The sequence below is a fragment of the Ischnura elegans genome, chromosome 1 (assembly GCF_921293095.1).
Source record: "Ischnura elegans chromosome 1, ioIscEleg1.1, whole genome shotgun sequence".
NCBI classification, from domain to species: Eukaryota; Metazoa; Arthropoda; class Insecta; order Odonata; family Coenagrionidae; genus Ischnura; species Ischnura elegans.
Genome location: NC_060246.1, coordinates 157,588,495 through 157,603,999, shown reverse-complemented (window position 1 = coordinate 157,603,999; position 15,505 = coordinate 157,588,495).

Genomic DNA, 15,505 nt, shown 5'->3' with positions numbered 1-15,505 from the left:
AAAAAGGGGGATCCAACCAACTTCTTACTTTCTAGCGATGAAAAAAAAGTGAGCGACGATAAAAGGGGAAATACAAGTCCCTGAAGGCCCTCCTTCCGAAAATATTGGAATTAAAAAATAGAGATGATAAAGAGAATGGGAGATATGAAATCGATAAAGAGAAAAACATAAGGATTTTTCCTCGACAAGCCCTGATCGCGGCATTACCGGAATGATGGAAAGGGGATTAGATACCATAGCCATACTGCAGGAAGATTTTCGGGAGTAATGGATGGTAGAAGGATATCTTAGGGAAGATGGGCAGCACTGGGTTCGCACGGGAAGTAAAGAGCCTTCGCGGAGCACAAAAAAAGGGTGGTTTTGGGCGGTTGGTATGGATATCGCTTTTATGGGGTGACTTGCGTAAGGCGAGTGAACGTGGAAAGAGGCTCGTGAGAGAAGGATAGTGCATGAGATAAAAAGAGAGGGAAGGAGATGGGAAATGAAATAGTTTCGGGAGGGAAATGGAGGAAGCAGGTGGTCCACCATTTCATACTCGCACCTCCGCTCATATTCTTATATGAATCCCAATTCCTTACTCTTTTCCATCTTTTATTGAATTTTTTTTCGAATGAAAGAGCGCCTTGCGTCACATTCTATCGAAACCACCGCTTATCCCAATGCGATTTAAAGCGGGATTGCACTATGTCTCTCAGACCCAAGCAAATGCTTTCAGCAGGGACATTCGGAGCTCCAATGCCGAAATAAAAGCCTTTAGAAACACTCTAAGTGAAACAAAAGCACTACTAGTCTCCTTATAGTCCTGATGAATAAAAAATACTGCATTGAGTCCGATATGCTTTAAAATATTATATATCTATAACCATAGTATTTTCTTCAACGCACACTTTGAAGGTAAGTTACTTTTTTCTCATCCTGAGCATAATACGCACACCCACAATGTTCTTTTCACAGGGAATTTGTAATTATATTCTACCTTTTTTTTGCTTGAGTGTCTTTCCCCGTTGGACCTTAATGAATCTAATTCTATTTTGGGTTTTCATCCAAATGCCGGTTGTAATGACTTCCAAGATAAAACTGACCACAAAGATTCCTTTGCAAGTCCCGGTTAACATATTTTGTTTTTTTTTTGCATTTTAGATATTAATGGATATATTTTACTTGTATGTATTTAAATTATAAACGTTTCATCGTTACTGAGAGGATAAAATTTTCATATTTTATTTAAATCATGTAATTTGAATTATTTACAATTCGAAAATTTACGGAATGACAAATTTACTATTTTTACAACGTAAAAAAGGATTTAATTCATTTTGGAAAGATTTTGGCTTGCATTTTTTGATAAAAATAATGCTTAAATAGATGCTTCAAGAGAAGTAAGGAATTTGCTATGCCATGGAAACATATACTCCCCCTATCTGCACACATCTCGTTTGTTTTCTCGTTGTCATCATGTTTTCTTTTCAGCCAGTGGGAAAGCATATGACCCTATGATGGAACTTCCAATTTCTTCCGCTGAAAAGCGAATTGAAGGAGTCATGCTTTTGCCTTTCAATATCGAAAAAGAGAATAAGCGCGTACAGAGAGAGAGAGAGGGCATGGTGTCACCTGCGACGCGCTCATTTCGGGAGTTCAGCGGCCGACAGATATTCCGCCCACACGCCGCCTCGACACATTCCGAGTTCCCCCATAAAATGTAGATATTCTTCTTTCATTATCAAAGTTTTGGTCGACTTCTCCCCAACCAACGCCTCCCACGCATTCCATCACTCGAATTCCTTTTCGAAGAGGAGCGAACATTGTGGACGAGAGAGAAAGCATAAAGGTCAGACACCTTTGGAGTCGCGGCAGCCGCCACGACCATTGCAAGTGAGTGGAAACACTATGTCGCACATGTCCGTTCAATCGACGAGATTTTTTCCTTGAAAAAGACGCATTTGTCAGCGAGTCATCTCCTTGGAAACCCTCATTTGTTCTAGGAATAAAACTAACCTTAATTTTTTTATATTTCTTTTTTTTCACATATCATCAGATATTTCACTGGTGGGAGGGAGTGGGGTGGGGGAAGTGGTGAGGATGAATCAGTGTGGCGGAGTGGTGGTAAAGGAGTGGCCGAATGGAGCCTCTCTATCCCACCTCACACCCTTTCTAAAGACCCATCGTGTTTTTTCTCTGTCCCCTTATCCCTGCCCATCTAAGGAGTATCTCTTCCAAACGATACCAACAGAGGTTGGAGTCCTTTTCCTCTTCAAGACGTTAGTATATCAAGGACCTTTTCTTTTTCCCTCTTGCTGTGTGCTCAAAAGAGAAATGTATTCAGATTTTTATCTATCATTTCGTGGCTCCATTTATTATAGGATCCTCAATTGAAAACAAATTACTTACGGATGTCATTCGGCATCACAAACAATAAGGAGAGCTTACTGAAATTTTAAATGCTAGAGTGATATCTTTGCTCTCGGCAAGGTCGTCTAAATTGGTCGCTATGTAGTTATTAGGGATGGTCGGATCGGATACCTCGGATCCAAAGTCGCGGAAGAGATCGGATCTGGATCCGAAATATTAAATAATAGCTTAAATGAATGCAACCCCCAATAAGGGTGGAAAGAGTTCCGATTCTCTCTTCTTGACCTACTCATGCGATTCTTGCGATGCGATTCTTGACCTACTCATGAAACGTTTTGTTTGAAAACTCTCGCAAAGGTTGCGTAGGAGAATTTCAGCCGTGGAAAATAAAAAAGGCAAAGTACGACTGGCACATAGTGTGACTCTTCCCAAGAGCTTGAACAATCATCTGGGGAATCTCAGCGTCGTAGGAATTAGAAAATGAATTTGTATTCGAAAATATCCGATCCGAAATATCCGACTGCGAAAATCAAGGATCCGATCCGAATCCGAAAAAAAATCCTGGATCCGTCCATCCCTAGTAGTTATCATTAATTTTTCGATCCTGCCACGATTTTGATTATCTCCTCCGATGCGAGACGAGCTTAAGAATGATTTTCCCCTTCGTGCATCATTATAAGTCAATAATCCTAATTTCATACAGTTCTCCATTCCGCTTAATCTTATCTTCCAACCTTTTCATGGTGATGTATTTCTTCTTTTTTAAATCCTTCATAACCCGTCTATATAATTCATTCGAGGGAGTTCCTTGCCGTTCTTTCCGTCCACGTCTCCTTCTACGATTGTTTTCATCACGTTGTGATGCCTCTTAAAGTTGCCAACCAATTTTAACCGTCTTAACCTTAGGTTTATCAGGGGACTACCCTTACGACCACTCAGAGAACCACTATTCTTAGCACTTCCTGATTATACCTACTCGGTAGATCCATTTTATTTTCACAGATTTTGAATGTTTTCACCCTTGACTTAACTGCATCTGTCAGTATATGTGTGGCATTGTGTGGCATTTAATTTCGAAGCGATTTTTATGTACACAGTAATAATTACTATGCATCTTGTAGAAAATGTGCCCAAATAATATTTCCTCTCCTCATGAAATAAAGCTGTGGGCATGGGAAGTCATCTCCTCAGTGTTTTTGAAAAAAGTATAATTCCAAGGTGGTTACATGCAAAAAAGTGGAGTTGAAAACTTGAGTATCAACCCACTCCCCATCGGCGGATAGGCTTGAAACTTAAGTCTTTTGCTTGCTTCTCATGACAATACAGTATTCAATAATCTGACATTAGAAAGTTTTGCTTTCTTTTGCTCTAATTAGTAAAATAAATTTCCACTTTGAAAAATAGGTTTAAATTATCTCGCTAGATGGTGTTAGTGATAAAAGTTTCAGCAGAAAATTATTTGACAGCGCTGGTTCAATCGATATCATGATTCACCACACAAAATAGAAAAGATATATAAAAATTGAAAGTATGAAACATGCTTTTTCCAAAATCTGTTATCGGCGCATTTAAAAGTAAAAAAATAAGCTTTTCATCGCTCGGAGAATAAGGCACAGGTGTTGAATAGGTTTAGATATATACTGCGTGACATAAAGAAGTACTACATTCTCTATTGTTTCTGTGCATTTTTATTAGTATTATCGGAGCTCACTCATTTTGAGCCCATGCCTTCTAACAGGACTATTCGCTAATAAATATAAGCCGCCGCCAAATATATCTATTCATTGTCGCTGATCAATAATATCTCATTGGTCTCGGCTGTTCAGTATTCAAATTATATATTTGGAATGGAATAAGTGATGTTAGTAATAAGTGTAGCGCGTTGCGAAAGTTCTTTGGTTTATGAGTGAATGGGTTTCAGGCATATCAAGAAGTAAGAATTCATTATCATCATTAGTCATCAATCCTAAGATTGATTCGACGCAGCTCTCCATTCCTCTCTCCTATCCGCTAGCCTTTTCATGTCGAAGTTTTTCCGCTTCCATCCTTTTTAGTATGCCATATCATCTACCGCGAGGAAATTATAGTAATTTAGGGACAATTAAATGATTTAATGCCATTTTCAAAGAAATTGTTTTCGTATTTAAAAATAAAATGTGAATTAATGCAGATAATATAATTTTACAATTCAAAATTTCACCATTGAAAATCCCATCAGAATACAAAGTGTTTGGATTATATGCCTTATTTACTGCTAAATAAATTAGAGAATGATAAATAATCGACAGCAATATGAAGAGAATGTTGGATTTAGATTACTCAGGGATTTAGACTCCTCCACAATAACTTGAAATCATAATTAAAATGATTCTAATGAAGTAATAGGCAAAAAAAATATGACTCCATCGAATGAAATACAATGACCTTGAAGAACAGAGGAATAAGAAAATGTACACGTTTGAATTTACCTAACTCCGCGCTGGTGTTATTTTTTCATGTTCATTGTTTGAAACTTCGATAAATTCATTGATTCAGTCAGAATCTTGGTCATTACTACAATCTGATTCTTCTACTTTACTTTCCTCTGAAACCAGAATTTCCCTCAATTCTTTACGCAACTTACGTAAGATTTATTAAAGCTTGTAATCTGACTTCGCGCTTGCTTTCTGTAATGCGTATTTCCTAAAAGTATGCAGCTTGTTTTGCGTTTAATACTCGTGCATAGCTGGGATATAGGTTGCGATCGTAACTAATAGCGGCGCTTCTAAGTGAATTATACTGATTCTTGGTCAGCTCAGAGGTGATGATCAAAGATAGAGCAACCTTAGGTGACATCTCCGAATTTGTCTCTTCTCCTTTCTTCCACTTAGTAAGAACTCTTTTTGCTCTTGTGGGAATTGTTGTTTATTCTATTGCAAGTTGAGCGGCAGCACTATTTCCTTCCTCTTTAAAACTTAAAGTTTATGCCAATGCAAGTTCAGCCGTAGACGAAGAACTTTTAATATTATGTACTTTTCTTCTTTTTGACCTATCTGAGGAAGTGCTAAAAATCTTTCGCTGGTCGCCCCAATGAATCTAATGAAAGATTAATATAATTATATAAATTCCAAGTATAAATTTTGTCTGTATTATAGCCCAAAAATGGAATCATCTAATACATACCGTTCGTTGAAGAAGTACCAGGTAGATACTGATGGATCGCGCCCGGGAAAATAATTTGCTCTGTGAGCCATGCATTACTGCGGGCTGGCAATCGCTCATTTTTTCTTTGAGATTCTTCCCACCTATTTTGGTAATGCATCGATACCTTAGAAATTCGGCCATCCGGCCGGCAGCTCAGAAATACGTTGAGACTTTCACGTGCTTCGATATGTTCCTCCAAATTCAAGCTTCTGAATAAAAATCCTGCAGGAGTAACTTTTTTATCAAAAAATGACTTTCCCTTCATCTCCATAATCTTTTTATGTATCTCCAAACGCTTTATCTGATATGATGCCATATCAGTGCTGGACAACACCAAAAACCTGAGCATGGATGCGACAGTTAATAATATTTAACGAAAGATACACGATGAATAACAATCGTAATTATAGTGCCAGAATATAAAAATAGCGAAAATTAGTCAAAGGAATATTATAACCTTCGGAATGAAATACGAAAAATTAGGAAGCCATAAGAATGTATCGGTATGAATGGATAGAGAAAAATAACTCACCTTGAAAATTGAAATTGTTGAGAGGACCAACAATACACACCGCAGACCAAAAACGGAAAGTAGACGTAGAAAGTAGAAGTAATAAATACTTTTTTTTAACTTTTTAAAAAACACGCTTTTATTTCGCTTGGAACAAGTAATAAAAAAATGGACTAAAAAGTAAAAAATAGATTTTTATACGAGTAGTTCAAAGAACCTGGGTAATCCATAATATTTTCACTAATAAATTTTTGAAATGATAATTCAAAGAACCTGGGTAATCTATAATGTTTTCACTAAAAATAAAAGCGTGGGGGCCTCACCATAACATATAACTCCACCCCCACGCTTTTATTTTTAGTGAAAACATTATAGATTACCCAGGTTCTTTGAATTATCATTTCAAAAATTTATTAGAGAAAATATTATGGATTACCCAGGTTCTTTGAACCTGGGTAATCCATAATATTTTCATATTTAATTTATTTAATATATTTAATAATCCATATAAAAATTTATTTTTTACTTTTTAGTCCATTTTTTTAAATATTTTTTTAATTACTTGTTCCAAGCGAAATAAAAGCGTGTTTTTTAAAAGAAGTTTTTACTTACTACTTTTTAGTCTTCACATCTTGCAATCGTATACTTGACCACTTTCATAAGTTTTGTTTAATTGTAAAAGCCCACCTCGTTAGTTACTGATTTATCAGTTAACAGGTCCACCAGCGAGAAGGTAAGGTTTGGCTCGTGATGTGAGAGGCATTGAGCAGCAATACTGCTTATATGACGCATCAACATCTTTTTAGACCCAAATGTAGCATTATTGCTACAGTTTCTTCAAATTATAGCAATAATGCTACATTTTTTTCGAAAAAATCCGCCATGTTGAAAATTCCACATTTAAAATTAATATGTTTATAATGAACAAAATACACACTTTAGGTGTTCGAAAGTGGTAAAATATTGTATTGTCACCGGGAATACGACTTCCTGCAAAGTTTCAGATCGATTGGAAGTCGGAAAGTGGTCGAATTTTCGATTGCAAGATTTGAACTAAACATACAAACAAACAGACAGAGTGAGTTAAATAAAAGCGTGTAATAAAAAAGAAGCAGTCCAATGACAACGGATTCTAACGGAGACAGTTCTAAGCAAAATCTGACTACTTTTCCATGTTTTTTAGTCCTTTCCCCTTCCCATCGCTTATATAATACCAATTATCAAGATTATTATTGGCACAGCACCCATTCTGGATGGACGTCCCGACTGCTGCTCTCACATAGTGCAAACTGCGGTCTGTCAATAAGTTTTGCGTCTGGTCTGTCAATAATGCGAATGATGTTGGTCCAATTAATATTCATCGTTAATGGGAAGAAGTGTATGGTTCGAAGCGTGGGGACATTGGAATGGCAAAAAACTGGAAGGTCAGTCTAACGGAGACTATTTTGGCATGAAACCAAAGCATGTTTACCAAATTTGCGCGTTCAGTAACCTAGTATATCGATCCAATATCCTAGCAATACCTTCAATACAGTATTTAGGGTCAACAGATACTTTAGAGTGTGCACGAAACGATAATTTAAAATAATTAAGTTCCAAAGAAAGTGAAATATCCAACAGTGTCTCTGAGTCTCTAAGCTCCCGCGTCGCGGAGCCGGGACGTGAAGTGCGATAGAAAATTTGCGCTCATTTTCGCACCTGCAAACTTTTTTCCGAGATTTTTGCTTGATATTCCTAAGCTGTCTTTACTAAACACTCTCAGTAAAATTTGGGAACTATTAATTCTCAAACTAAAGATAATGTCTACTTTATGTCAGTCAGGTTTTGCCATAAAAATGGAGCCGCCATTTTGCGACGTTATACCACATCGATATCAACCAAAATATTTATAAAATTATGTAAAATGTAGATAAAGTACCATATTACAGTAATATAATGTTTTTGCCTCATTAAAATCCTTCCAAAACTCTTCCAGTGGCTTAACTTCTAAGTTTTTCGAATAAAAATGAGATCGGGTTTGATTTTGGAAATTTGGTCGTGTTTGGTCCTATGTATCTTAGCAACGGATGAGACTCATGAAAAATGACTAATTGTTCCATGATCATCAATTATTTTTTAGTATATATGTCCAGTTCCAAATCTCTACCTCAATAAAAAACGCTGTTTTGGACTTATGTCCGGCTTTTTCCGATTTCGGATCATTGTGGATCGGCTAAAAATTTTGCACACCAGCTTGCTTTCGACGACAACACAATATTCAATACCCAGACATTTGAAATTTTGCCCCATGTGATGTAATACATTACCTGCGATTCCACACGAAAAAATAATTTTTAATTTTCTCAATAACTGGCTTAATTTTCTTCTATCACTTTTGATGGTGAAACTTTTCGGAGGAAACGAGTTGAAGCTTAGTCAAATACGAAATTTTGTTTTTTAAATTTAATTTTTTAATAAAAAACCTGGACTTCAATCTTAAGCTGTAACTGCATGTAATCAAAATGGATAAAAAAAATTCATAGTCGTGTAGTTATCATCGGCGCTCATTTGAAAACTCCAGCAGATCACAGTTATAAAACCCGCAAAAATTAAAACAAACATTAAACAAATGTTTTCAGATGATAACTAAATGACGACGAAAAATTATAGAATTTATGCGGCACAAATTTTTTTCAACCACTGTAATTAAATTGAATACATTTTTACCAAAAGAAATAAGAATATAAAATAAATTAAAAATTTAAAAACACCTTTTTTCAAAAGAAAAACAGTATAAATGTACAAGAAAGTAAAAAAATATAAACTCGGAAAAGCAAAGTTACTAGCAGAAATTCAAGAAAATATTTTTTATAACTACTGCTGAGAACAAAATCGACTAACTATTGCCAACACTAAACGTAGCGATCCTTTCTGCTTCAGAATATATTTTCACACATGAGGAACGAGCGTGTTCAAAACTCTTTCTCTTTTTATTTCCCACTCCTTCGTTAACAGCGGGGCGGCGACGATTTTGAGGCGACGGTCACGCGAGTTCAGAGTTTTTACCAATCTGAAAAAAAGTGCCTAACGCGCCATAAGAAATTTTCACTTCAAAAATTTTTCTCCACGTTTTCCTTTTTATACTTCTAAAATATATATCTATAAACATTGCACACTTATAAATTAATTTTATGACACAACAGTCGAATAAGCTACTCAAATTGAGCGTATAAAAAGAAATTGAGTTATTTTGTACTAATCTTCACTATTCTTGCATCGAGTACACTCTCCTGCACTGCGGGTATGGATTGGTGACGGTGATGCGAGTCTAAGGGTTTCTACCCCTCCACAAGTACTGTGTATAGAGCGAGTATACTTCGTATGTGTGGAATATACACAATAATACATATATGCGGTAGCGGTTACGGTGACGGTGATGAGAGTCTAATGGTTTTTATCCCTCCACAAGTACTGTGTATATAGCGAGTATATTGTGTATATGCAGAATATACACAATTATACGTATATGTAGTAGCGGTGACGGTGTCGCGAGTCCAATGTCTTTTACCCACCTACAAAAGTGCTCAAGAAGTTTTCACTTCCATAAAAACTGCCGAAACACAGCAGTGAAGTGTTTTGTCTTCATTATCCGCAACACTTCCTCGGAGTCACATTCAAGGTCGCGAATTCCGTGGAGGAGTGGTAATCTTACTGCAATTACCACGAGGCCAACCTAAGACCACTATACTGGAATCCGTTTCACCTCTCTTATCCGAAATTCATCTCCACACAGAGCACGCACCAACCCACGCGCCAAGACATACATTGTGATTCGCTCCCCTTCATTTCGCCCTTGGGTGTCCACTTTACAACCATTTCCATTCCTTACGAGGTTGGCGCATGCACATAATCTACGATCAATCCCGGACTCACCCCCCCGAGGAGCAAGAAGTGTCGCGCGGGCAAAGATCTTCGTCGTCTCGGTTTCCTGCTGGGATGCAAAAGTTAGAGGGGGGTTTGCATGCGGGGAGGGGAAAAGTGCGCCAGAATGGAATTGAGGAAATTAGATTCGGATGCAGAGGGCTGAGGGGCCGGAAAAGAGAGTGGAAACACAAGAAAAGCTGCTTGGAGACGATCGCGGGGGATGAGAATTCCCGTAGGAGGTGGCGCCGCCGGTGGCAGCTGGAGGAGGTCTTGGGAGGGGGCGTGCCGCCTGCATCCAATCTATTGCTATTAATCATAAAATGGCCACGTGTCACAGCGCGGGCTGAAGATCAAGGAACGCGCTTAAGATTGTGGTACTAAGGACTGGTTAGACGCTATCCAATGGAGAGGGAGGGAGAACAAGAGTAGGTTTTCTCAGGTCTCGGGGAATGAGCTTGAAGTATACCGTCGGCTAGTGAGATGTTCAGGGATCTGCGCAAGGTTAAACTTCAGCATTGTTGACTAATCCATGATGTTGATGGTGAAACCTTTTTAATTCCATTGATTTTTATAACTTAACATTTTTATTACTTATACCACGTACATATGGTTGTAATGTTCCAAACCTCGTTGCTGTGCTCATGCCTCGTTATTTAGAAAAAAATGTGAAATAGCTAATAGGGACCGATGATGTGTTTCATACTGCACAGTTGGCATAAAAAGCAATGATTCTAATTACTTAAGTGGCATCTATACTGGAAATATTATAATCGAGAACATTTTTTGCCGCCATTGCTTCGTACGCTAGGTGCTATATAGATGGAGGTTTGGTAAATCATGCGAGGGAAAATGGTTGCGCATATAGTATTTATTCGCATCCCAACTCTACTTGCTTATTGCAGTATTTCCATCGCTCATTTTGTATATTAACGTAATAAAACATTTTTCTCCAAATTTGGCATTTAAGCGGGTTTAAAAACTGTCCGCGCCCGGGTAACGAGTTCGTTGAACGGTTTCAGAGTTGAGCGGTTCTGCTTCGCATGTTGCCAGCTGAGCGCCCTTATATCGCTCGACTACCCAGATAGCGGGTTTGCTACGCCACTCACTGGGGCGGAATACCAAAGTCGTGGCCAAAAGTAAAAAACTAAACTTTGAATTTTATGCTTTTTCTATTTGAGGATAGGTATTCAAATACTTTCGCCACTTTGGTACGTATGCTAGCAGTCGGTAAATATTCACCTGCGTTTTTTCAATCAATGTTCGACTGACAGGTTTTTAGTTACCTTCTGCCACGGCAGAGGACCGTTCCACGAATTTTAAATATGAAAAATGAATTATCTTTCCTGATACAAGTATATTTTGGTATATATGGCTTAAATATGACAAAAATCAATGTATCCTAGCTATTATCGATCAAAAGTAAAAAAATTGCATTGCATTGTCATACGAAAAATCGACAAAAAAGACATTCAAAAGTTACTCTGAACGACTTTTCATGACAATAATATCTATGCCATCTTATTGCTGGAGGCCATAGATATGGACAACAAAAATTAAATTTTGCTTATAGCTGGTTATGGGCTTCTTGAGGTAAATAATAAGTAGGAGTCATTAAATGTACAGCGGTTCGTCTTTTCGAGGGTAGCTGATTCTCAATTAACATTCTTGTAAATTACATAAATATATGATGTCCATAACCCTCAGAGTAAGGATGGGGGAGAGTGCGCTTTGGCTACTGCGCATGTAGTCAAGATGGTGCCACGTGGCCGTGGGAAGGAAGCAGAAATCCCGCCATAACTTAACATTGAAATTTGAAACTGTTTCCAACTAGGTGAGTGGTCATTTAAGTTCGACGGGTGAAACCGAGAGATTAAGGTAAATTTATGGTTATAGTATTTTTTCTAGGGGGTTTTTCTTTTATTTAGTGAACTTATTCAGGGCGTTAAGTATCTTTCTTATCAATTCGTGTAGTACTTTAGCTTCATCATGGTGATGTGTTGCTGTGTCTGTCGTCAGCCTTACGTGAAGGGAATAATTCTCCATTCGTAAGTATTTAATATTTTGATTCCTTGTGTAGTATCTGTTTTCATATCACTTTCGTAGCACTCTTAACTTCAACGATTTTGTTTTATCGCCGACGAACTTGTGTAGTGTGTTTGGTATGTTCAACGTGCCTTGTAATAGGGATTTTTTCGAGGTCTGATTTCTTTACTTTAATAAATGGACTTTTGTAACTTTTCTTTTGTTTATGGTTTACTCGTGTGAACTTTTAAAATTGTCTCTTTAGCTTCCCTAAAAATGAAGAGAGGAGGAAGTGATGGTCGATAAGCGTTCGACGAGAGAATTTTTTGCCTCTGATAACACCAAAATATGCTCGAAGCATTTTACGGCGGATTCTTATGATAGGGAAAAATTCGGTGGTCATCGGCTTAAACCCACCGCTGTCCCGACAACTTCCGGCCTTGCTGATCTTCCTCGCCGAGGAAAGCACCTGCAAAAAGGAAGTTGTTAGATCAGCCGGATGTCACTGGTATGAGTGTTAATTTTGTAAAAAAAAGTGTGATGTGGGAATCAGGAAACTCTCTTGGCGTAAGGGTGAGGGAAATATTACGTTTGAATGGAAAAGTTTTCTCGCCGATATTTGTTGTTTTTCATGCCTTAAATTCTTCGATTCTGTGAGTTTTTCTTAAATTCCATGGATAATTTTAAAATATCGTTGTAATTTAATTTTTCAGGTTGTGTAGTATTGTGTGGTAAGCTATTAGTGTGCCAAATGTGACATGAATGTAGTGCTCATTTAGGTTACTTAAGGGTAATTGCAGCTGTAACTCTGAAAGGTTGACTACCAGATTCTTCATAAAATTAGTGACAATTAAGTTCATTCAAAAATGAGGAAACCAGATATGTTAATGTAACACATACAATTAACAATTTCTATCATCCTTCTTATGGCATTGAGTGCCAATTCTTCTAATATATTTGAAAGAAGGATACTTTGCTAGTGCTTATGTGAGGCCCAGTGGTGTAGCCAGGAATTTAGTTTGGGGGGAGTGCAAAACAAAAGGTGAACATGTTTGAAAAGCAGGATTTTTAGAGTTTAAACTAATTTGATCGATTTTCAAAATTGGGAAAAATTTCGTTTGTTAGAGAAATATTTTCTAAATTAATGGCTTTTCAATATTTTGCTTTTTTTTAATATTTAAGTCGATCATTGTGTTTTTATATTTGGGGAGAGGGTCCGAACCCCCACTTGCACCGCCACTGGTGAGGCCTCTGATTAACTATGGCCATGCGAATTCTTCATGTCTTTTCAAACGCTTTTTAACTGTCTGACATGAAGTCCAATATCTGTCCAGTTGAAACAGCAGTTTCTTTGGAATACTGGTTGTAGGCTTTAATTAATTGGTTGCTGGCAGTGTTGTCCTCAATTTATAATATTTAATTTTCTTTCATTGTTAAAACAGGAATTTAAAAAATGATTAGTTAAATTCTAACTCCCGATTTTCATATTACAAAAAGTTTCATTGCAAAAATATTTTTTCGTTAGCAGTGTTTATAATGTGTGATGATAATCTGGTTGATATTTAAAGCGATCAATTACAAATTACTCTACATATGCCAATTATAAATTTGTACCGGTATGTGTCGTTCATTGATTTTTTGTTCTCGTATTATAAAGGTTGTTGAGACTGCTTCTCATATAACAATGGAATTAAGGAAGGAACGGATGCCATTGGTTGACATATGTTCTAAATATTGTCGTGGGAGAAGGATGACGGTGTTGATAGAGGGAAGAATCCTGGGACTTAAGGGACTGAGGAATTAAGTGTCTGAAATGAAGTCTAATATCCCTCATTGAGAAATAGCAGTTGATGGGAAGACTGGCTGAAGACTTTTCTCAATTTGTTGTTGGCAATGTTATCTTCAATGTACAGCATTTGATATATTCCTCAGTTTTTAAACAGGGATTTTAAAAATGAGATTCTGAATTAATAGGGATTCTAGAGGAAGGAGACTGAATGGAGGTATTAAATATACAAAAATGAAATGCATCCTTGTTAGTCTACATTCGTTACTCAGGAGAAATTTTTGAACAAATTTTTTCATGCCATGACCGTCCGACCTTGGTCAGAATAACCTTCTATGCTTTTTGATTGATATTTGTTGTAGTTATTTCTGGAACAGGTGGACCTCAATCTTCAAGACCTGTTGATGACGTTGTAAATTCAGTAAGGAATGACGTAAAAGCTTTGAGATGTGATACATCAACCCCATCTACGTCTCATAAATCGCATCGGTAAAATTCTTCTTCTTGTACTATAATAATTTTAAGTTTATTTTTTGCCATTTTATGTTATTATGAACGTTCATTTTTATAGTTACATTGGTGACTTCGCAGAAGAAGATATGAACTCTCCAAGTAAGGCAAAGGAAGTCCTCTTCCTTGCAAAGCAGCAGGCGGAGAGACGTATGAAGGTGATGAAGAAGCTGAGGACTTATGCTGCTCGCCTTAAAGAGAAAGTTGCCTCCTTGAAGGACATCGTTTTAACGTTAAAGAAGAATTTCTTAATCAGTGAAAGTGCTGCAGATATCTTGGAGGTTTTATTGTGTTTTAATTTATTCTTGTAGCTAATCCAGTCATCATAATTTTGTAATTACTACATTTTTTCTCTACTTAAGACTAATTCTTCTCATTATATTTTAATAGCCGGACGGTTAGCATGGCTGTTGAACTACAGATGCGTAAACCCATAGGTCACCACTGTCATGATAAATAATAAAGAACGTGGTAAAGGGGAAAGATCAACCCGTTTAAGTTAATAAATTTCACTTTAAATTCTTTTTGCGTAAGAAACATATGTCTGTTATTGATGGCATTGTAAAGAAGTCAATTCAAGGCTATAGATATTCACTTCTTGCACAAAAAGATATTGGAGTGGAAGGGGCCAGTTGCATAAAATTTGTTACATATCTCATTTTCATTTTTTTTAGAATACAAAAATGTTCACTTTATAGTTGAACAATTACTGTTAACGCTTAATATAAAACATGAATTATATGAAAAAGAGAATTAAGTTACCTGATTGGCTTATGGACTTCGAACTACTTTAAAATATTTTGAAAGATGCCTGTAACATTACATCTCCATTAACTTTATAACGAACTAGCTCGCAGTTGCCACTTGTATCGTTTACTTGGCAATTACTAATAAATACAGATTATATTAGGTGTTTATTCTTTTACCTGGAAATGATTCCATGATTTTCTAAAGGGCAATCAGACAAACTACTAGCTTTTGACGGTGTATGAAAAATAAGGAAGTTAATACTGGTGATTTGCCAGTATATTCAAATAATAAACCATTAGTTGTGGATTTAAGTTCATTTGATCCTGAGGATGAATCTGATTCAATGCCAAGAATAGTTGAAGTATTGAATGAAGCTTGTGAAATCAATGTAGGAGTACATGAGGAGCCAATGATTCCAAACTTGCGAAGATCACAAAAAATCAGGAACAGGAAAGAGTGTAATGGTTGTAATTTGCATGTTGTGTATACTA